Source organism: Pygoscelis adeliae, unplaced genomic scaffold, assembly GCF_000699105.1.
Source record: "Pygoscelis adeliae isolate BGI_AS28 unplaced genomic scaffold, ASM69910v1 Scaffold121, whole genome shotgun sequence".
Classification (NCBI taxonomy): Eukaryota; Metazoa; Chordata; class Aves; order Sphenisciformes; family Spheniscidae; genus Pygoscelis; species Pygoscelis adeliae.
Window position 1 is genome coordinate 5,851,402 of NW_008824359.1, and position 22,816 is coordinate 5,874,217.

The following is a 22,816-nucleotide window of genomic DNA, read 5'->3' on the forward strand; positions in this document are numbered from 1 at the left end:
GTCTATTGAGAAGGGTCCATGAACCATACTAGCTCCGTGAATGGAAATTTCATGGCACGGTGTTGGCCAAAAAAGTACATTACTCCAACAATACAGGTAATTTAATTCCACGTGCTCATCTCCTGACAAAGCTAAGTTTGTTAGCATTGTTGTAGCCTTGATTTCCTGGACAATCATCTTTTGACTAACAGCTTAGTGATTAAACCATTCATTTAAACCAGTCTTCTTCTCAAAGGGGACCATGGGTTTCTCTGACTGGCAAGTTATTATGAATAAATGAGTAGTATCAGCCCCTCTGGTGCTTCATGTATGTGTCCAAAATAGGAAGACTACCATGGGGATTTCTGGTGGGATGAAGGTACCTGAGGTACAAGTCCAAACCAGGAGCCAGGTCTAGCATAACAGCTTTGCTCAACTTCCACCTCTGTTTGTAGGCTTTCAGATTTAACCAGTCTTTTCCAGCAAGCTTACACGTATTTATTAAATATAAGGAATTTAGGCTCTTCACCTTGATAGGCCTAATTGCTGAGCTTAATATTTTGGCTGTGAAGTTTCCTAAGACGTATTGTGGATATCAGTCCAAGGTTTAGAAAGAACCACTGAACTGTGATACTAAAATATGAGCAAAACAGACTATATTTTTGCTCTTCTCAATTTCAGAGCCACCCAACTAAGCAAATTTCCACTGATTTCAGAGCCACCAATGAAGCATTTAATCTTCACTTAGGAAGGACAAACCAAAGAAGCCTTAAAGACTTTCCCTGAGTTGTACTTATGACAGACAGGGAATACATATGACCATACACCAAACATCTGCATATTGTCTAAGTCTGCAAATAACACAAACACCTTTGAACACGTAACAGTTAGTGGAGGGATACAGACGGATAAATACTAAGGCAAATCTTGGTAATCTTACAGGTCTTCAGGCTTTATGCGTTCCCTTTGCAACCTATTAGTGATCTGTCTACTGATATTAAATAAGCTCCTTTAAGGAATTTTCCCTAGATTGGTTTGGATCAGGAACTCTGAGATTTGAAATAGATACTACTTCATTTCCGTTAAAATAAAGTAGCATTTCTACTGAAAACTCAGTTCGAGAAAACTTGTACATCTATGCCTAAATGCTGCAGCTAGGCTGGGCAGTCTGGTGAACAAGATGAGGTTGCTGACCTGGGACAAAATACGTTTAATCTGGAGGAGAAAAAAGAAAAAAAAAACAGGCCATAGACTGCTACTCAACTCTTGGGCAAATACTGACAATTTTGCATAGGATTTTCATCACAGACACCTCTTAAGGTTCATAGGAATTTTCCTCTTGGAGGAAAAATGCAGGACATTTCTGTCTTATACTGTGGACAATTCTGTTGAACTCAAATGAGAACGAACCATGTTGTTTGGTAAATTAGAAATGTAGCGGTTTGAAATATATCACTATTTTGGTGATTTAAAATGCAAGCAAAACTCCTTGGTTCAATTGTAATTTTGAATGTTCTTACCCAATTACTCTAATTTTCCAAAGGAAAGAATTCTGATTTTATTGGTTGGGTTTAGCTACTAGAACACAGAATTTAAGGCAATTTAATCCTTGGTACTTTCTGATAACCCAGGGGATACACTAAAATCTTATTCATTTATTTAAATAAATATATAGCTTCACATACATATATGTAGCCTTTTCATTACCTTGGAAAAGGGTGAATGAAGTCTTACTTACTAGACAGTGAGTGACATTTTACTCCCGATTTGTATCAAATGTGTTTGTACAGGTATTGGGATTCAGATGAAAATACACAACATCAGCAGTATAGAATTGTTCTCGTTAGTTAAATATACCCCTCTCTTCCTCCTGCTTCCAGCTGTTTAAATCAACACTGAAAATTGCACTTGGAACAATGCCAGATGACTCTGATGAACAAACTGCAGAATTAAAATGAAAAATATTTCTGATAAGCTCAAATAAGTGGTAAATAAGCAAAAAGCTTTCCAAAACAGAGAAAGGAAGAATATTTACCTTTGGCAAATTAATAAATAATTCTACACACGTCATTTTAAAGTCTGAAATTTATTTAAACCCTGACCAGACAAATATTTATGTTCTTGTTCAGCTTTAGTTAATTTTGATGGTAAAGACAAAGGTGTTTGTTCTTATTTTCTCTATCAGAGTCACTGGTAATGTGAATACGTTGGATTAGCTATTGAGCTATACTTTATAATGTGTAATTTAAAAAAATTTACTTAAAAAATATTTTAACAATTCCCCATTCTGTTCCTGATTATGTAAGAGGACTGACTTGTTAGCTCCAAATTATGAGAGGATTAATTTGAATCTGCACATTATTTTTTAATTTATTGAAATTATACTATTACATAATGACAAATGGGTCCTCTAAAATATTTTTTTCTTAATCCCAGTATCATCTTAAACAGGAGTTAAATCAGTTTTTTTAAAAAATGTCTTTAAAGTGAAACTATTATTCTCATTTTTTAAATTTTTAAAAAACCACAGCACAAACAGATGTTTGTTCAACGTGTTTCTAATTTCTTTCACAGAATGGGATCCTATAGCGGAGGCATTAGAAAAACTGCTTTTTGGTTTTGTTTTGTTCTTTTTTGTTATTGTTTAGGTACTTTTAGGACTGCACTTGATTTTGAGAGGCTGTAATATTCTACTACATATCTTCTTTTCTGACATTGGGCCAGACTCCAAGCCAGGAGTGGGAGCAAGGAGTGCTCTGGAGAAACTCTGAGCCTCGCTTCAGTGACTCCTGGGGCTCAGGTGAGACCTGATGCGCTGTGGGATCCCTTATGGGCTATGGATTACTTTTGTTCCCTTTCCAGAACAAAGCCATCCCTTCTCCACTATTCCTCCTCCTTCTTTCTTTCTCTCTTTCTTCATTCCCTCTTCTTTTTCCATTTTAGAGACTTTCTTTTCCAGTTGTCAGTACAGTGGGTTTCTGTGACTAAGTGATCGTAAACAGAAAATAACAAAGTCCATACCACACTCTGCACGTATGGATAATGTAGACAGGTATTATACAGTCTGACTGATTTATTTACATAGGGCTATTGATTTTCTCCTTCTCTCCGTGAACCAGAAGGTGGCATCTGATTACTGGCTTGTAAATTTGCATGTCTTCTATCTTCACTGCATCGGCCAACTTTAGTGATTTCTTTTCTTTACATATCTATCAACATGAACACAAAGAAAAAAAAATGCCCAGCTGTCTCCGTTCTTCAGTCAAACACATATACTTATATATATTATTGTTAACCAGTTCCATTTATGATTGTAATATTTAACCTTGTATCAAACTGTTTTGTTTTAAGGATCTGAACTCGCTGAGCATTTATTGATAGATTCAGCAACACAATCCTGGAGCTTGACATTATTGTTCCCATTCTCCAGACTGGAAAATGAAGGCAAAAGAGATCCAAAGGCCTCCTTCAGAGGCAGATAGAAATGTTGTGGCAAACCATGGAATACTTAGATTTCCTCACTCTCCCTCGTGGACCTTCAGCTACAAGATCAGTCGAACCAGGTAGACTATTTTTATAAAACCATGCAATTTGTAGACTCCTCTGGGTCACTTCCTCAAGTGTCTGACATTAGTTTACATGGTATTCAGACCTCAGTGAGCAATTAGTGTTCGGGATTCAATTCATTTTGATGAAGATGAGTAAGCATTCTGTGTCCCCAGCATAGCTGATCCACAAAAGAGATGAGTTGTTTCTGACAACCTGTAAATGTTTGGTTCTTTTTAACCAAACAGGTCATGCTTTTAACCCCAAAGCTGCCTGGTTCAACACTCTTTGTACTGAGTAAAAGGTAGTTCTCATACATGATTGTCATAATATCACAGAGGGGATTTTTGTGAGAGCGAAAATATAAATGGTTGGCTTTCCTCATGAGAAAAAGCTGGGCAGAGGTGTGAAGAGAGCTCTCAGTGTAGCCTGTTGGGTTGATAGTGCAAAGGCTGACAAGACCTACATTTTAAATAGTTTTGGAGGAGTTGTATCATGTTGATTGCCAGGTGTCAGGATTCAGATGCTTGGAACTTTCTGGCCTCAATCATCAGCGGCTGTTTGCTGTTGGATGGTCCTTTCCCTGACAGAAAGCGTTTGCTATAGTTTTTATAGACCACAGGCAAGATCTGCTTGCACAGCTTAAGAGGACAAGCTGTACTCTGGACAGCTGGAAATACTAACAGATGACATGTAGACACTCCTTTTTCTCCTTAATCCCACAAACAGAGAGTTTGAGCCATGAAAGATCATTTAGAAAATGCATGGAAAGCTGGACAAAGACAAAGACTTTCATGGGTAAGCCAAAAGACCAACCTTCATCTCCAGGGAAGGAGCAGGAATTACTGGTGCAGATCATGAATCTGAGTATTGCAAGGTGACAGGAACATGGTGAAACAGTGGTCAAGACTGGAAGATGGGAACTGACAGGAGTGAGCTGTTCGAAATAAAAAAGAATATAATTAAAGGTGGTGGGATACTGATTTATTTAATGCAACAGTAAAGAAACAAGAAGGTCTATCTTGGGTGAAAGGGAAGCTGTCTGGGTCAAAATCACACGGGAAGAAAGATGAAAGCGTTATCGGCGCAGTAATTCTTGAAGTCCCTTATAGATTGTCAAGAGGAGCTATGTGAACACAGAGAGAGATTTTTGTGATGATTTCATACACACAGTGTTTTATATAAACATACATGTGCATATACTTACAGACATAAATAAATATATGTATTTTACATTGCAGTATGGTTATAAATTATACAATCTATACATTTCCAAGATTAAAATGTTATTATGAACTAAATCATTATGAAGAGTTTCGAGCTCCCAGATGAAAGCTGAAGAACAGGAAAAGTTACCAACAAGATTCAGCTACTCCTTTTAGAGCTGGCACATTTCTCTGACAAATTCAATGAGCAAACATGTGGCAGATCAGGTTTGGATTAGGTTTTGCCAAATAATGAGGATGCTATAGAAAGCAGACCCATTAGGAAGGATATGTACATCTGAGCAAGGAGGACTCACTGAACCTGGGTGGTGGTTGAGGTAAACAATCCATTCACCTTCTTACCTTTGTGTTCATCCCATCTTCACAACTTACTCCACTTTTTTCCTTACTTCATATGAATCTTTTTATATTGCTTCAATTTCTTTTCTAGTTCTCACTTGGTTTTATTTTTGCAATTCTGATTTTATTTTTTATGAGGCATCCTTTTACATTGGTCAACATCTTTTAAATCAATTTATATTTCCGATCTTGTCTCTGATTCTGACGAATACTGAGGAATGGGGGGGAATATAAATGAAATATGCCATGAAACATAAAATCTAACTGCTTTTCTAGGCAAAGAAGGTTCAGTGGAGAGAAAAAGTCCATTAGAAATTTAGGAAAATAGAAGGCTTTTAGTCATCAAAACCGGAAAGTATAGCCTTCAAAGAGGAGAATTAGGAGCAGAAATTACTCTCAGCTCTCAGGATGGAGTTTATTGTGCTTCTCAAAACTATTTTCTGATATCAGTGTTTACAGTAATAAAAAAGTAGTGATTCAGAAAGACTTTTCTGTCCTGAATTTTGCAAAAAGAAGCAGAAAGAATGAGATTCATCTTGCATCATGTTAAATGTCTACAGAACAAACATCTTCAGATAAAACCATACCAGACTTCCTTCACAGTCAACAGGGAGACAAATGTCCAGTCTGGGGTCTGATGTCATCTCTCAGAAATCTGAATTTAGAAGAAATTGACTAGGAAGGGAAGCTCTACGACTAGCTTAGACATAAGTGCCTGGGTTTGGTTTTAGCATCCAAAGATACCACATCATAAACTAGAGAAATGGGTCTGCTGATGGATTACAAGATAGCTGCCACCACTTTGCAGTGTAAAAAAGGAAAGTGCCTGTGTGTGTGTGTGCATGTGTCTATGCATAAACATATCTGCGTGCATAGATAGATATGTGTGTACAGCTTCCTCGAATCCAAGGGGGAAAAACATATATGAGCATGTAAGTACTTTGTTACACTCCTTCCACCTTCTGTTACTGCAGTGTTATACAAAGCTTTTATTTATAAAAGGTAGTAATTTTGTTCTAACATGCAGAACACCTGGCTCCCCAGACTATCATTATGGAGAAGGAATGCTTTTATTGTTTTATGATTGTTGCTATCAAAAAACAATAAGAACAGTAAATGTGTTAACTGATATCTAATTGTCTTTCTATGGCTGGTTTGACAGAATAAAACACCAGAACCTTCTGGAAGCAATTAAAGGTATTAATAAAATGGATTTGCTGTGCACATTTATTGCTGATCATAGCACAGAGCACACGAGCACACAGCATACATGAAAATTATATTATTAAGCTGCATGAAGTGCTTTTACATTTTACCTGCTTGCTGTTTTGACCTGGGAAACAAACACATGGAGAAAATGGAAAAACTGGTTCAATCACATAAATTAATACAGAATGAAATCACTAGACTCTCTTCTTTCAACAGTTTCAAGGCCTTGGGCCAAACTTAACCCTGACGTAAGTTTTGTAAGGCAAATCACAGTAAAGAATCTGGTGTCTATGCTTTCATCTTTGGCCATGTTATTAACTGTTTTGCATTGTTTGGCAGATGGAGCTTATCCAAAGTAACGAGAAATAAGCACAAATTGTCATTTTTTATGATAAGTACAAACACATTTCATTTTTAGTGAAGATTAACAGGTTTTCTGAATCGGCTGAAGCACTGAAATGCACTTACTGGAATAGATATACAAATTCCTGCAGCCCTTACCCAGTCGCTTGCCATCCAGCAGTACCCGTCTTTGACAGAGGAGCTTCTGCTTAGAGATTTTCTCAGAACAACAGAGGAGCATGTGTGTTTGGATGTGTACATGATTGTACAAGCTGAAGAAAGAGGTAGAGGGTTTCTACCCAGAAAAAAATCCAGTCTAATTGTGGAAGTTACACCTACTCCTTCAAAACATTTCCATACCGTGAGCCTTTTACAGCTGCAAATAGATTAAAGGCGTGTTTAAAGGTATAGCATTAAATGAGTACAAATAACTGTTTTACCTAAGTTGCCTGGGGTACATCAGTAGCCTTCTAAATGATCAAAAGGTATAGCTGGAGGCAAGGTCCAAAACCACCTGCTTATATAAAAGACTTTTATATGAGGTAGCTGATATCATACATTTACATTGATCTTCCTTTAAACACTGTAATGAAATCAGCATCAAAATTTTGTTAAAGCAATGTTATATCTACCTTAAAGAGACGGGAGCAGGAAAAGTACAGCTCCATCCTTGAATTGCCCCATGTGCAACTGCACTGGGATCATGTATTGCACCTGTATCTGTCTGCGGGTCGGCAGGGCTAAGCTGTCTTAAGCTTTTTTAAACTGATTTTGGCATTGATTCAGCAAAGCTCTGAGGAACATACTTCACTTTAAGCACATGAGCAGTTCCACCCAGCTCCATGGAGGACTTCAGCCCACCCTTAACACTTTGCTGAGCCGGTTTAGACCTAGGCGTGAGTACGGATGTTTTGCTGAATAAGACCCAGACCTGATAGAGACACCTTGCCGTTATTGCTTTGCTGGACTAGGGTATTTTCAAGCAGAATTAAGCACAAAAGTTCACTTAGAAACAACTGACATTTTTTCTTCTAAGTGTGGCACTTCCAAAAATTTCACACTTAATCATATAAAGTGTTTCACAGTTCTGCATATCTTAACAGTGCAAGAAGCTTCACTTTTCTAAGGGAAGATAAAGCACACTAACATTTGCAGCATTATTATTCTCTGTGCATTTGTCATATTATTTTCTCAAGCTTTACCTTTTGAATCAATTCAACATAGCTTGATATTTGTAATGTACCCACTCCTAAGCAAAGGTGGCCCTTGAAAGAATAGTCAGTATTTATGCAATCAGTACAATAAAATACTTCTTAGGCAAGGTAAATATTGTGATATAGCAATAACTGTCTATCAATCTGTCTATTTGTACCCACTCCTGCTGTAATAAAAATACTAACAGTATAGCACAAATAGAAAGCACTATGTGGTGGTGACTAATGGTGAGGCAGAAAAAGTAGGAAATAAAATCTGAAGTTGGAATAATTTCTTTTCATCGACTCCTATGGGATTTGAAGATGGCTGACTAACACAAAAACATCCACACTAGAGACTAAGCTAGGAGAGATAAATTTCATCTCTTGAGGCCACCATTGGCAAAACCAGGACTATCTTTCTGTTGCTTGTCTACCAAGAAAAGTTTTAAACCAGCAACTGACTGTAAGGGCTCATAATATGGCTTCTCTAAATAGTAGTTTAATAAAACTGCAGCCCTGTCTCATAGTTTTCAGGATTAGGGGCCAATCTGTGCCTGCAAAGCAAGTAGCCAGATATTTGTGTCTTACAATATTGCTGAGATGTTTCCTAGCTATTGCAAGTAAAAAATAAAAACCTGAACTCAGACCTGGCCCAGCTTGATTTTCCTTGCTAAAATATGGCAATGTAACTGATGTTTTATTTTGTGCTTACAAAATAAAATATTTAGTTCACTTTTAACAGGGGAGGAAAAAAAGAAAAAGAAAAAGAAAACAACCCAAGGAAAAGTCCTAAAAAGAAACCTGAAAACCTGAAGGGACATTGATCAGCTCCTTCTCCCCCATGAACACATGCACAATAGAACGCTTTTAAAGTGCCCTTATTGTCAGGATACTGACCTTGTAAACAAGAAAGAAAATGATATCTTTGTGTTCTGCATTTATTCCCTAACTGGGGGGGGGGAGGGGAGGGAGAGAAGAAAAAAAAAGATTTGTAATACTTAGACCATATTGTTTCTAAAAAGATGGAAGATACCACAATTACGTGCATTACTTTTACAGAGAAAAGTGTTTACAAAGTCTAGGGAAAAGAAAGAAAAAAAAAAAACCACAACCAACCTCAGGGTTTAAAAGTCTTTTTCAAGATATCATTTTTCTCTCCAAGGTGCTGAGCTGGCGTCGATAAAAGACCTCTCTGAGAATAAAATGCAAAAAGTCAAAACAGTTTTCCATTTTAGAGGAAGCTTTTCAGTGTGTTTGCCACCATTTCAGTGAGTTCCTCCCCTCTCTAGGTAGTCAATATAGGAACGTTAACCATATTTAAAAGAAGATAAAACCCCCAAAAATGTGTTATTTGGGCTAGTGTAAAAGACTGCAAAATTCTTGATAAAGGTAGGCTAAAAGACACTAAGATAACGTCTGTGAGGCAATGGCATGGAGACACTTGGAGAGGGAGAAACGAAAGGCAAGACGGAGAGAGGTCCTGTAGACAGCAATGCCGGCTGAAGATGGTGAATGTTGGAAGATGTGAACCTGTCTTGAAATTTTTTCTTCCAAGTTCATAGATCAGTGAGGCAGCGCTGGTGCAGAGTGTAATGCAACCTGCAGGGGAAAGGGCCTGAACAGGTAATTTTGCTAATGAAACTATGAGGGGAACCCATCCGTGTCTACCTTGTTAAGTTCAAGCCTGTTCTGAAGTTCACCTCATCTCCAAGCTCTGCATTAACAAGAGAACAGGCACCAAGCACAGACACAGCCTGAAATGTGAAGCAGTCTGGTTTCTTAGGAAAGGCCATGGACACATTCAAGCAGTTTGCAAACCATGCCATAACATTGCATCTAGTTGGACTAGATGATCGTTGTAGATCCCTTCCAACTGAACTATTTTATTCTATTCTGTTCTGTTCTGTTCTGTTCTAGCCTAGCCTAGCCTAGCCTATTCTGTGCTATTCTATTCTATTCTAGTACAATAAGATCAAGGAGAGGAAGAGGAGGAGGAGGAGGAAACACCCTGTAGTTCTGTCCTCCAGCACCTATAGCAACACAGAGGCTTTGGCTACCTCTATATTAATAAAATAAATGAGTTTAAGGCACAGAGTCAAGTACTGGCATGTATTTTGTGAAAACTGTAATATGGGCCTGGCACAGTTTTAGCACTGGCCAGTTAGCGCTGACCTAACAGCTCCCAATCATGGACTGAGGGTCTACTCCAGTCACCCCCAACAGCCAGTTTGGGCGCTACCCTCTGAGGCAGAGAATTACCTGTGTCTCGTGGGGAGCAGTTGGTTACTAGTACAGATGTGGATCACCTGTCTACACCTGCTCTTGAGCAGAGTCTAGAGATGTAGTACTTAGAGTCACAATGCTTGCTCTGGCCTTTATCAGGACACTGCAATTACATGTTGTCCCAGTCCTCTCATTTATTAATTTTCCTCCAATTCTCTAGTTTCACCACCTAGCAGTGTTCTTCTTTCTCTATTGCCCTTTTCCCTTGGGAAAGCTTCTTCTGGAAATCAGGATGTGAATAGTCAAGCTCTTAGGGAATTTTGGGTTTACTTTTAGTGGTTTACCAAGTTGTCCATAGTACTTATTTAATAAAACTGCTTTGGAATGTATGAGGCAGAAGACTGTGTTCACATTGCTCATGTTACCTGATGGTGCTTCCCCAATAGCAAAATACACTAAAACCAACAGCAACCTGCAATGCATTAATAAATAAATAAATATAAGCTAAATAAATGCAACTTATCTCCAAACCAGCAGTTATTGGAACAGGCATGTCCTAAGCATTGTTCTGATTGCTAAAACCTTAATTCAGAGGTTGGCTAGAAACACGTGGCATACATGACATGGCATACAAAAGTCAAACAAAAATAAAAAGATCAGGCACTGAGATAATTTCATGCTGTCAGATAATTAATTTAATTTAATAAAGGTACACAAATATATATCAATCCCCAATGGCCCTTTCCTAGACACTAGCAAGCAGATTCTTTCTAAGCATCTTGTAGTTTTTAGGAAATGTCTGCGAGGGATGCATCTGTTTCTAATTCACCATCAGATTTCTATAAAAATGACTAAGATTAAAATAGAGTGCAACTCATTAAAACTCAGGGATAAATTAAAAGTCTCTGAATGAAAAGCTCCCTTATAACAGAATACAAAGAACCAGGGAGCGCAGTGTTTCTTTGAAGTTTGCATGTTGGTGGAGAGACCAATCTGCATTAGACAATGAATTTTCAAGTCCTGAATCTGCAGTTACTCCTTACCGAGAGGCACATGAACTGGAATAACAAATGTTGGAGATGGTCGCATGAAGAATGTTGAGCCAGTAAATGTCATATATCATCTTTCTGCCAACGAATGCTGAATTCACCATCTCCCTTTGTGATACAGGATATAGGAGACCAAAGTAAATACCTGTTGTCAACACCTGGAACTAAAAAGACCACCTGCCAGGATTGAGTGGCATGACTCGTCTTTAACAAAAGCGGCCTCAAAAAGACTACAGGACAGAGAAAGGCAGGCAGAGTTCAGAAGGAACTTAAATAACACCACATGCTCTCCACGACAGCTTTATCTGAATCCTGCTCAAAGCCACCTCCTCTTGCTTTTTAATTCGCAAGTTACTGATGTCTTCAGAAGTGGAAAAAGAAAGGAAGAGAAGAAAGGAAATAACTTTTCTTCTGCTTTCTCCAAGAATAACACACTGTCTATTTGGCTTTGGTTATTGGTAATGATAGCTGTAATTTCAGTATCATGATTTAGTTCTATTGTCTGGCCAAACATTATCAGACATTTCACACAAACATGGGCTTGGATTAAGAGTACAGTGTCTAGAAAAATACGTTGTATTTAACAGTCTGACAGTCTTGCAGAAGTCATGTCCTTGACTAGATTTTTTCCCCAAACTTGAAGGTGTTTCTGCCAAAAGAAACGCACCAGGAGATTCTGCCTTTCAACAGGAGAGCGGCTACCAGTTCCCTTGTCCTGTATTTTGTCATCTGCAAGAGAGCAAGGTAACTTGCAGCCTGATATCGCCTGCCTCCCACTGAGGCCTTTCTCAGCGTACCACAACTCCCAGCTCCTGACCCTGCTGCATGCCACTTGAAATCTGCTCACAACATAACACTCATGCCACAGCTTACTGAACACTGAAATACCATTAAATCCATGTACAGCAGTAAGTGCATCAAGTACGTCATATTCAATTTCCTACTGGCTGCAACCTGGCATTATCTGTATTTCTGAAAACTGCTGCCATGTAATAACAGTAGCTATTTTTACATTCTTAGACCTGATGGAAATAATGAAGTAAAGGGATGGTGCGTCTGTATTGGGATTGCTGAAACTGAAAAGAACAGGAGCTACTGATGAAGTAAAGAGGTTTTGATAAATGTTATCATAAGGGCAAGTTGTTGGATAACTAATGTGGAAAGATGCATCTGCAGATGACCGTCATGCTGTCTACTGACTGCCAAAAACCATAATGATGAGATACTTGAGTCTTTATCCAACTGTGACAAAATAAACTTCGGGGTCCCAATAAACGAGTCCAGGAAGTAACAAATAGATGCTGAAGCTCTAGAACTTCTTCATGATGGTGTCACAAGAGCGTACCACTACCAGCCATGCTAAAATGTCCAACGCCCATTCTTTCTTGAGTGGAAAGGGAAATGAGACGATCTGAGAAGGAGATAGAATTGCAGGAAAAAGACAAGGAGATCTCTTTTTGCAGGAGTGTGGTGTTGTCTTGTGTTTGGTTTGTTAAGATTAGAGCAGTTATAAATGGATCTGTAATGTGTTGGGCCTGGATTTGTTAATTTAAAATGAGTCATGGGATGACATCTCATTAATTGTAATAACCAAAAATTATACAGAAGTGTGGCTGAGGAAACATTACTATTAAAGCTATTTTTTTATAAGATTTCAGAGAAGACATATCTCAGTTTCCTTATGTGCTGGTTTTGGCTGGAATAGGGTTGATTTTCTTCACAGTAGCTAGTATGGGGTTATGGTTTGGATTTCGGCTGGAAACAGTGTTGATAACACAGGGATATTTTCGTTACTGCTGAGCAGTGCTGACACAGAGTCAAGGCCTCTTCTGCTCCTCACCCCACCCCACCAGCAAGTAGGCTGGGGGTGCACAAGAAGTTGGGAGGGGACACAGCCAGGACAGCTGACCCCAACTGACCAAAGGGATATTCCACACCAGATGACGTCATGCTCAGCATATAAAGCTGGGGGAAGAAGAAGGAAGGGGGGGACATTCGGAGTGGTGGCATTTTGTCTTCCCAAGTAACTGTTACGCGTGATGGAGCCCTGCTTTCCTGGAGCTGGCTGAACACCTGCCTGCCGATGGGAAGTAATGAATGAATTCCTTGTTTTGCTTTGTCTGTGTGCGTGGCTTTTGCTTTCCCTATTAACCTGTCTTTATCTCAACCCACGAGTTTTCTCACTTTTACTCTTCTGATTCTCTCCCCCATCCCACCAGGCAGAGTGAACGAGTGGCTGTGTGGGGCTGAGTTGCCAGCTGGAGTTAAACCATGACACCTTAATTTACTGATTCAATGCTTCTTTCAGTGTTTATCCTACCAAGATTGTATTACAGACTTCTACAGAATGTGATCCAGAGCTCACTGACGTCAATGGAAACCTCCATTGAAAGAAGCAGGACTGCCCTATATTTTTTTTGTTAAATACTCTGTATAGGAAGATGATCACTGTATAAATATGTTGGTTTAGCTGGATTGCAGGTGGTTGGGAAACAAATTAAAACTCAAAACAATAAAAAGTTAAACAATGGGTGGAGAGAAATAATTTTGCAATGAACACTGATGTATGCCATTGAGATGCAGAAGTCTACTAACCATTGTGACATCTATAATCTGTTTTTTGTGTTATCTGGAGCATGTCATGTAATCTTATGCGTCATTTAGATGCAGTTAGGGCCTTACTTCAGTGGTACAACCTAACAAAAGGTACTATTGGCATGTACATTTGACGTAATAAGCTTCATTGTGTAATCAAGCGGTGCTGCGGAAACGCCTGGTAGGGCCTTGGTTTTGCTGAACTGACCATGACCACCCAGATGGTTTAGTGGGCATGGTGGTGTTGGGTTGACGGTTGGACTCGATGATCTCAGAGGTCTTTTCCAACATTAATGATTCTATGATTCTATGAAGATATCCATTCCACTCAGCCACTTGAGGGACTCGCATTGCTGAGCTTGCTCAGAATCAAGCCTCTCAATAAGATTGCAATGAATTCAATTTAAAAAAAAGATACAGGGTAAAAATATTTGGCATAAAAGCCCAGTGGTTAGATTACTCATGCAGAAGGCAGAAGACCTTGTTTGTAGGCTTTCCTTGAGTTGCGGGGTCATTATGACAACAGTTTCCACATCCAGCCAGAGTTTTCTCATTATTGTGATATTCTCTAGGTAGATCTCTACATGTTTTCTACAGCACCACTGCTCAAAACTGGCAAGATTCATGGGGCCATAGGGAGAGAAGACAGAGATGTGCAGTTCAGGCACTTGGCTGGAAGTAGGAAGCTCTGGTTTCTTCCTTTTGCAATGTTTATGGTTTGTAGAAAATAACTATCTAACGCTAAAAAAATATTATTTTTTTAATACCTTCCATCTGGCTCAGAAATCTTGCATCATAAGTATGGACACTTAATTCTACCTCCTGCTACCTAACTACAAAAAAAATCAGGATTTTACTGTGTAGCGCTAACACCCTAATCCCTGTGTGAAATACCTTCATTCAGAGGTGAAAAGCTAGGAATGAATTTCCTTCCCTGCAGCCTTTGCATCCCAAAGCTGTTTGGCTTACAAAGTTTTTGGGAACAGGTATTCTCGTTAGGTGCTTTTAGAGCCAAATACATGCAGTAAGTAAGTGGACTGTAATACTCTGAGGGAAATGTTATTAATATAACCAGGACAGGTTACTGATATCCATATAAGCTATTATTTTTTTTTAAGAGTAATTTTGGCTTTTTTCTCCCGATCTGTATGTTTTTTTCTCCTTTAAAACAATTGAATATCCAAGCAAATACTTTCAGTGTTTCTGAGCAGGGGAATTTTTTTTTTTTATCAAATCCTAAGATTATATTGGCAAGCTTACAGTATCTAGCAACCATTTTTATTATTATTCTTTTTTTGTACTTACATCCAGAACTCAGAAATACACTGAACACCAATGGGTATCTTTTATGGATTTCCACAAACAAACAAAAAAAAAGGGCAAAAAAAAGCATAAGACAGAGCCCCAGCGAAAGCAATGAAAACATTTTCTTTTCAAAGCTTTTATTTGGTTCCTAGGAAAATATTTATGAAATGCAGTTTAATGCATTTGCTGAAAATTAACACAGAGATGCATTTGCAGCTAATTAACCTATTCTCAAAGAAAGCAATTGGGAAATGCTTGATTAATGTTTAAGGCATAAGATACACACAAAAAATGTAGGCAAAACTTCATCATGGCACCCAGGAGACCACTGTGTGACACAATCTAGAGTCTGTGTGTAGCTCACTCTCCACAGGAACTAATTTTGAAGCGTCAGAATGCTGTGAATTGTCTGTAAAACACTGTAGAAGAAACTCAGCATAGAACAGAAGGCATGCTTTCCTTAGGAAGAATGCTGATAAAATTTTAATGAAGTAACATGTTGTCATGGGGATTTGTTGCTATTCATTAATTCATTGTGCTTTTCCCCTATAGTTTTGCTGAAGTTGAGTGACAAATTGTCAAGTAGCAGTCTTAGAGGTTTAAAGTTTCTCATTGATAATCTAACTTTCCTGCAAATTGTTTTAAAGGATCCAATGTTTATGGAATAAGCTTTCTGAGGTATTCGAGTTAGACTCATCAGTGTGGGGAGTCAGGGGATGAGCTGTGTTTACCATCTTCCCTCGACCACCTCACTAGCAGTCTGACTGTAATATCCACCTCCCAGACACAAGTCTTAACATGTCTGAATATCTTCAGATACGCTCGTATTATCAGCATGCCCATCTTTTAAAAAACAAAGCAACTGACCTGAAAAATATATGTCCTTTCCCACCGAGGGTGGGATGAAGACACTGACCTGAAGCCTGGGATGGCTAGTGCTGCTCCCCAAGTCACTGGTATAAAATAAGTTTATCCTGTGGTCTGGGCACTTGGGTTTGAGATCTACGGTGATTCTGCTGCACTTTGTTTGCATAGGGGAATTATTGAAATGACTCCCCTCAGGTTGGTAAGTGCCTATGGGAATCTACCTTTACAAGAAGGCAAATACATAAATCAATCAAAAAACGTTTTCTTGACCGATATTTCAACAACAGCAGGGATCATATTCAGATCATAAAATGGTGAGATACATGGAGAAAAAAGAAGTTTAGTGGCCTTCATTTGGGGAGACATGTTGACTCATTCGTGGCTTTGGCTCTCAGGAGCTGAGTGTTATTTCCTTATGCAATGTATGTTTCCACACCAGGGTATGCCTTCTGTCTTAAGCTTTGCAAATATTCATCCCCAGCACAGACTTTTTTCGTGTTTGATGGCAAGATAATGTTTCTATACATAAGAAGTTACCCTAAACTACCTGAATGCTATGGAGAATGACAAGAACCTGTTGTTTCAGCTGATTTCAGCTGGATCAGTTGTTTCTCATTTGGGCTATTCCAAAGGTTTGTGTTTTTTTCTGTGTAGCGCAAATACTTTCAAGGTTTTCAGGAATAAGGTGGTTTAAATTTTGCACAATGCAGTGATATTCATATAGCAACATATTGCTAAAGTACGATATTTTCCTGGGCTGGCTTCCAGCTGTTTTCCAGGTTTGACAACAACACTGCAATTTAAACAGCTAGGGTCTAATATCAGACATGATCATGAAAAGGCCTGGACTCTGGATTTTAATTCCCCACCAATATAGCTAAGAATGAAGGTGGTGATTTTATGCAGACACTTTGAGGTATCTCTGTTTTCCCATACTTCCCTAAATGTCAGCAGTGGATGTGCATATTTCAGTCACGTAGGGGATATATAGGAGACAAAATTATTTGATGAATAGCATGATCTACTATGATCCATTGCATTCAGTTGTTCTAATGGTTAGCACCCATGGTTTTGAAACAATACCTACAACTGGAAGAACTTTTTTTTTCAAGGATCACCATAAATTTCTCCTTTCCATTTCTGTGCTAGTGTCCAGAATAAACCTTCCCAACCACCACAAACTGGAGCTCTAAATTGTTCAGTCTACTAGAAGCAGTCTCAAAACTATCCCTTAAAATTTTAAATTTCATATCAGCTGTTTTTTATCAGAGTTCATCCCAATACTGTGTTGGCTGGCCCCTATTCCCATAGCATTTTACTAGAAATGAGAAAACAGTATATCAGTTCAAAAGACGTTACCTCAATGGTGACAAATGCTTGCCGAGTGAATTCACTCATCTCGCACCCTGTGCTTTTCTGAAGAGCTGTCAGGTGGTAGAAAATTTGAACCGTTTACTGCTGGTGCTGTACCACATCTCAACTAGAGAAACTAAAGGTGTAAGAAACTCTCATTGGTACCCATGCCATCATCCAGCCTTGCTGGTCATGCTGTGGCTTACTTGGAAACAGGATGACTCCAGAGATTTAGTCTGTCTCTATTACTTCATTTCTTCTGACATATTTTCTGGCTTCAACATGGTTAGAGTAAACCTGTGATTGAGAAACAATAGGAAAAAACAGACTCAGGAAATGAAAAAACACAATTATAGCTCTAATTATGAAGACTTCAAGAGCCAAAAATTTGGACTCTAGTTGGTTTAATTGGTGCAATCATAGATCAGTGTAACTTTACACCAAGTAGAGAATCCAGGGCAGAGCCTTCTTTGTTAGTATTAAGTGGGGAGTTAAGCCAAATTATCCTGATACGCACTGGATCAGAATCAAGCCTCCTGTGATCCTCCACCTAGATTTTCTTTGCTGTCTAGCCTTCTGCATCTAAATCCCCTTTTAAACACACTTGCCTTTCATTTCAATAGGACCTTAGCATAATTTGCACTTTAATTCTACTTTTTGCTAAATGATCTTAATGTCCTTTACAGGCACTAATTGATTAAGGCTCTGTCTGCTCTTAAGAGTGGATGCTTTTATCCTCAGTTTATCCAGGGGGATACTGAAACATATCCAAGTCAAGTAACAAGCTCAAGGTCACAGGAGGGGGGTGAAAGAAACTGGGAATCGAACCTCCACGCCCAGATCTGCCGTGCTGCAATCTCTGCACTCAATTGCGCTCATCATCCTGTGTGTGCATGCAGGTCTGGATCCGGCAAGTTTTAGTGAAGCTTTGCAATGAGATATAATTAATTTGTTACGAATGTCTATAAATAAAATAAATGCTGAAATGATCCACACTTCTCTGTTGTCAAAAGCATCCCCATCTCTCACAATCCCTACTCACTGGCTGCTGACATTATTTCTTGGTTATTGGATGACAGTTCAGTGCCTTGAGTGTTCCTCTCGCTGTAGGGTTAGTAGGATAATTGACAAACCACAGGGACCAGATCCCTGGATTAGGATGACCGGACTGTCAAAACAGCCATGACAGACTCTCACATCAACTTCTACTGCAAGTCAAGTCTATGAGGAAAAAATGCACCTTGGCAGGGCCAGAAGGGAAGTCTTTAGTTTAAATCTTTTCCCACTGTACAAAAAACTACAGCAGGGGGAGGAGAGAGCATGGATCTTTCTGTTTAATTCATAGAAAACTCTGTTATAGCAAGTCACAATTAATTAGAGTACTTGAGTAAACATTTTGGGGTCCTATTGTGTTTGCTTAATGTGTTTACTGGAATGCATGATGGATGTCACTTCTGTTTCTTATTAGGGACTGACAAATGACTGTATAGTCTGTGCATGTGAATACATGGAGGGAATGTAGCCCTCATGCACACACACACGCAAGTTGACTTACCTTTATAAGGTCAATGTTAGCATGTAAAAGTTGTGGGTATTATTTGAATTAATTAGTGTTTACATAGGTACTTTAGCAATTTAAAACAATATAGAGAAATCATTATTATTATTATTACTGAATAATATTTTCAGGGGGATTCCATTTAAATTTTAAAAAAGAATACTTGAAACAATAGTCAAATCATTTGCTTTACTTCATGTCACTTTTAATATTTCTCTTAGACTTTCAGAAATTCAGTCACACATCTTTGAAATGACAACTAGAGTGGCATCTGTTTATAGAAAAAAAAAAGAAATGTTCTCTGTACGAAAATCTATATTGCAAAATGTTAAAAGAAAATTAAAATGCAAATACAGAAGAAGGTTATTTAGTTCTGCAACTGACACATGGGATTGGGAAACCTAGGATTAGAAATATTCAATTATTTTTAAAATATAAAACTTAAAAATTGTTATTGGTGCACCACTTGGTCTTTGGAGTACGATCAAGTGGTTTTAGAATAGTTAGTCAGGTTGTGGGTGTTTTTTATTGAGAGTCACATTTAAGAAAGAAAAGTGTAGTTAGAAAAGAAGATTCCACAAGCATTTCTTTACTTAATGTCATGGAATGCAAAAGAACAGCTATAGTATTGAGGATGAGAAACCAAAGATAAATGTAGGAGGAAATGACGTTTTCTGTATGAAAAATAAAATTACAATTTTGGTTTGCATTTCCCAGAATTTAGCGTTTTGTTTTGTTTTTGTTCTCTGTGAGGCAACAAAGTTTTCTGGTAGGGGAAAAGAATTACCTCCTGAAGCTGACTTGTTCATTCAGATGCAAAATGCCCTCAGATTTCTGGAGGCACATATTTTTAATTTAAGACTTCTCTAGTTTGTTATATTTTTTTCAGCTACACAGTACAGTCCAGTTATGGGACTCTTTAAAGATGGTTCCTGTTCTATCCTTTGATTAAAGAGGGTACATAGGTATGTGCACAATCAGGTTTATTCATGTGGTTACGGAAATATCTGCAAAGAAAAAACAGAACTGGAATTTTTTTTTTCCTTCATGGTGCATAAAGTGAACATCAAATATTTCTAGACCTTTTTAAAAATTTCCTGATATATGGCCAAATGACTCTAGTTGCTGATAGGACTTTGGAAAGAAAACCAATATGAAGGACCTGAGTTATACCATCTTCTAGAATCACTTTTAACAGTCCTGAGTTGAATGAAATTTCATTAGCTTCAGGGAAAGTTTGCTGAAGTCCTGTGTTGTAGGAGTAGAGTCTCATTTGCTGAGAGAGTCAAATAAAAAGTATATTTTTGGCCTTAGGGCAGTCCTGCTTATTACCTGTGAAACTCAGTATCAGTGGGAGGTTTGAACAAAACCTCATTTCTTTGTCCAGCCTGCTGGTTACTTCACCAACATTGTTTTTCTCGGTGTGGTAAAGGAAATTTGGCTGTAGGGGAGAGGAGTCGGCAATCTGTAGTCGTGGTTTTACATTATACCAGCTGGATCCTTGCTTACGGTGGGCATTAAAAGGTGTTATTACAATATGTCTTGATCATTTTCAAGATTAGAATTATTTCAGAATTAAGATTCAAAAAATTAAAGCAAGCTGGAAGTATTCAGGACTTTGCAGACTTGCAAGTATGTTTGCAGGTTTCCTTGGTAGAGTGCCATGAGACAAAACCCTGGAGTGAAGAGGGGCCCAAGAAAGCTGGGTAATATTCAAGGATCATCTCCTTCAAGCTCTGGAGCGATGCACCCCAACAAAGAGGAAGTCAGGCAAAAACGCCAGGAGGCCTGCATGGATGAACAAGGAGCTCCTGGACATTCCTCCTGGGTGAGGAATTGGTTAGATGGTCACATCCAGAGGGTAGTGGTCAACAGCTCAGTGTCCAGATGGAGATTGGTGACGAGTGGCATCCCGCAGGGGTCCATATTGGGGCCGGTAGCATTTAATATCTTCATCAGTGCCATAGACAGTGGGATCGAGGGCACCCTCAGCAAGTTTGCAGATGACACCAAGCTGAGGGGTGCGGTCGACACGCCAGAGGGACGGGATGCCATCCAGAGGGACCTGGACAAGCTGGAGAAGTGGACCCCTGTGAACCTCCTGAGGTTCAACAAGGCCAAGTGCAAGGTCCTGCACCTGGGTTGGGGCAAACCCCGGGATCAATACAGGCTGGGGGATGACGGGCTTGAGAGCAGCCCTACCAAGAAGGACTTGGGGGTCCTGGTGGATGAAAAGCTGCACATGAGCCACCAATGTGCACTTGCAGCCCAGAAGGCCAATCGTATCCTGGGCTGCATCCAAAGCAGCGTGGCCAGCAGGTCGAGGGAGGGGATTCTGCCCCTCTACTCTGCTCTGGTGAGACCCCACCTGGAGTACTGACCTTTAAAGGTCCCTTCTAACCCAAACTATTCTATGGTTCTATGTATCAGCCTTTAAAGGGTTTGCAATGGGAAGCAACCTAACAACAGGAAAGGGCAAGATAGGAGAGCAGATTTTGGGAAGGTTGAAGCAAAGATATTGCAACAATCTGAAGTGGAATGAAACACCAAGATAAAGCAAAACCTGACCTCAGACTGTGACACTTAGCCCAGATTTGTTTTTCAGTTCCAGGAAAAAATATGTAATTACCTGGAAACTTACTTTTCTTGCTTATTTTTATGTGCTGTCACACTTTCTGATGTCAACAACACCCCCAATGAGCACATCTCAATGTTGCAAGTAAGTTTCTAGCCTGATTATATACAAGAAGGTCTTGAAATTTCATAATAAAGTCTATTCTTATTACATTTTCAGCCATAATTGGAGGGAAGGGAAATCAGAAGCATTTTCGTCCTCCAATAAAATCATAGATATTTTGGTTACCTGATACCTTAAAAATGCACCATATCAAAATTAAAATGTTAATCAGTTTTTTTTTAAAACAAAGTCCTTCCAAGTGAAAAATCTGGAAGTTTCTTTCTGGAGATGATGACTTGAAATGTATCATTGTTTTTCCAAACACTTTTTTTTTCTTTCTGCATGAAATAAATATGTGAAACTGAATTAAATTCATAAGACCTTTTGGTAATACTAACTGCAGTTCTCAAAACTCTACTGTAATATAAGATATTCAAAAATATTTACAGCAGGAAACTTAAAATATCAGAAAACATGTTCCAAAGGGATAATTTGAGCTTTGTAGCTAACTTCTATACTCTGATTCAACATTTCTGATTTAAGTAATTGTATATGATTGGAAAAATGATAGTGCTGCCAAATTCATGTGGGATACAAGCAAATTTACCACATAAAAGAATGACATTATTCAACATGGCAGAAACTGCAGAGCTAGAGTTTGAATAATTTTTCTGTTAAATGCTACAAGCTTGTCCTGGTTAAAGTTTCCTCCAATATAGTAAAATTGAGAATACCATGCTAGAAGCAATTTTTTGCCCATTTTATTTCTTGTCTATATTTTTGCAGCAGTGTTCTTCACTACTGAGTTCCTAATATAACCTTCTATTAACAACCAAATTACAGCTCTCCATGTTGGACTTCATATAATGATATCACGTATTCCTGATCCTCCTTGTGTTTTATGCAATTAACAGCATATTTAGAGACTTACCTGGTAGCTGTCAAGGAGCATCGAGCTGGTGGAATTGCAGACACCCTTATTTCAGAAATTGATAAACCTGCTGTTAATAACAGTCAGCAGTGCAAACCCACCTCAGCGTTAGCTCACTTACCGATCTGTTACACCGGTAGAATGTAAGCCATCAAAGCAACACCCAGATTTCCTCCTTCAACAAAGACCTTCTAGCGCTTACAGCATTGAAAGGAGGTGGCTTTCCTCAACTTTTTGGTAAGATAAAATGACCGAGACCTCTGAAAGCAGAAGTCAAGTCAGTGCAGTGCTAAGAATATTGGGGAGTAATCAACTGCATAATCTTCTAAACAAGTTCTAAGTAAGAATAAATATTTGACATGTTACAAACATAAACACACCAAAAGAGACTGAAGTCCCTCACCCATTTGCATGTAAGAAA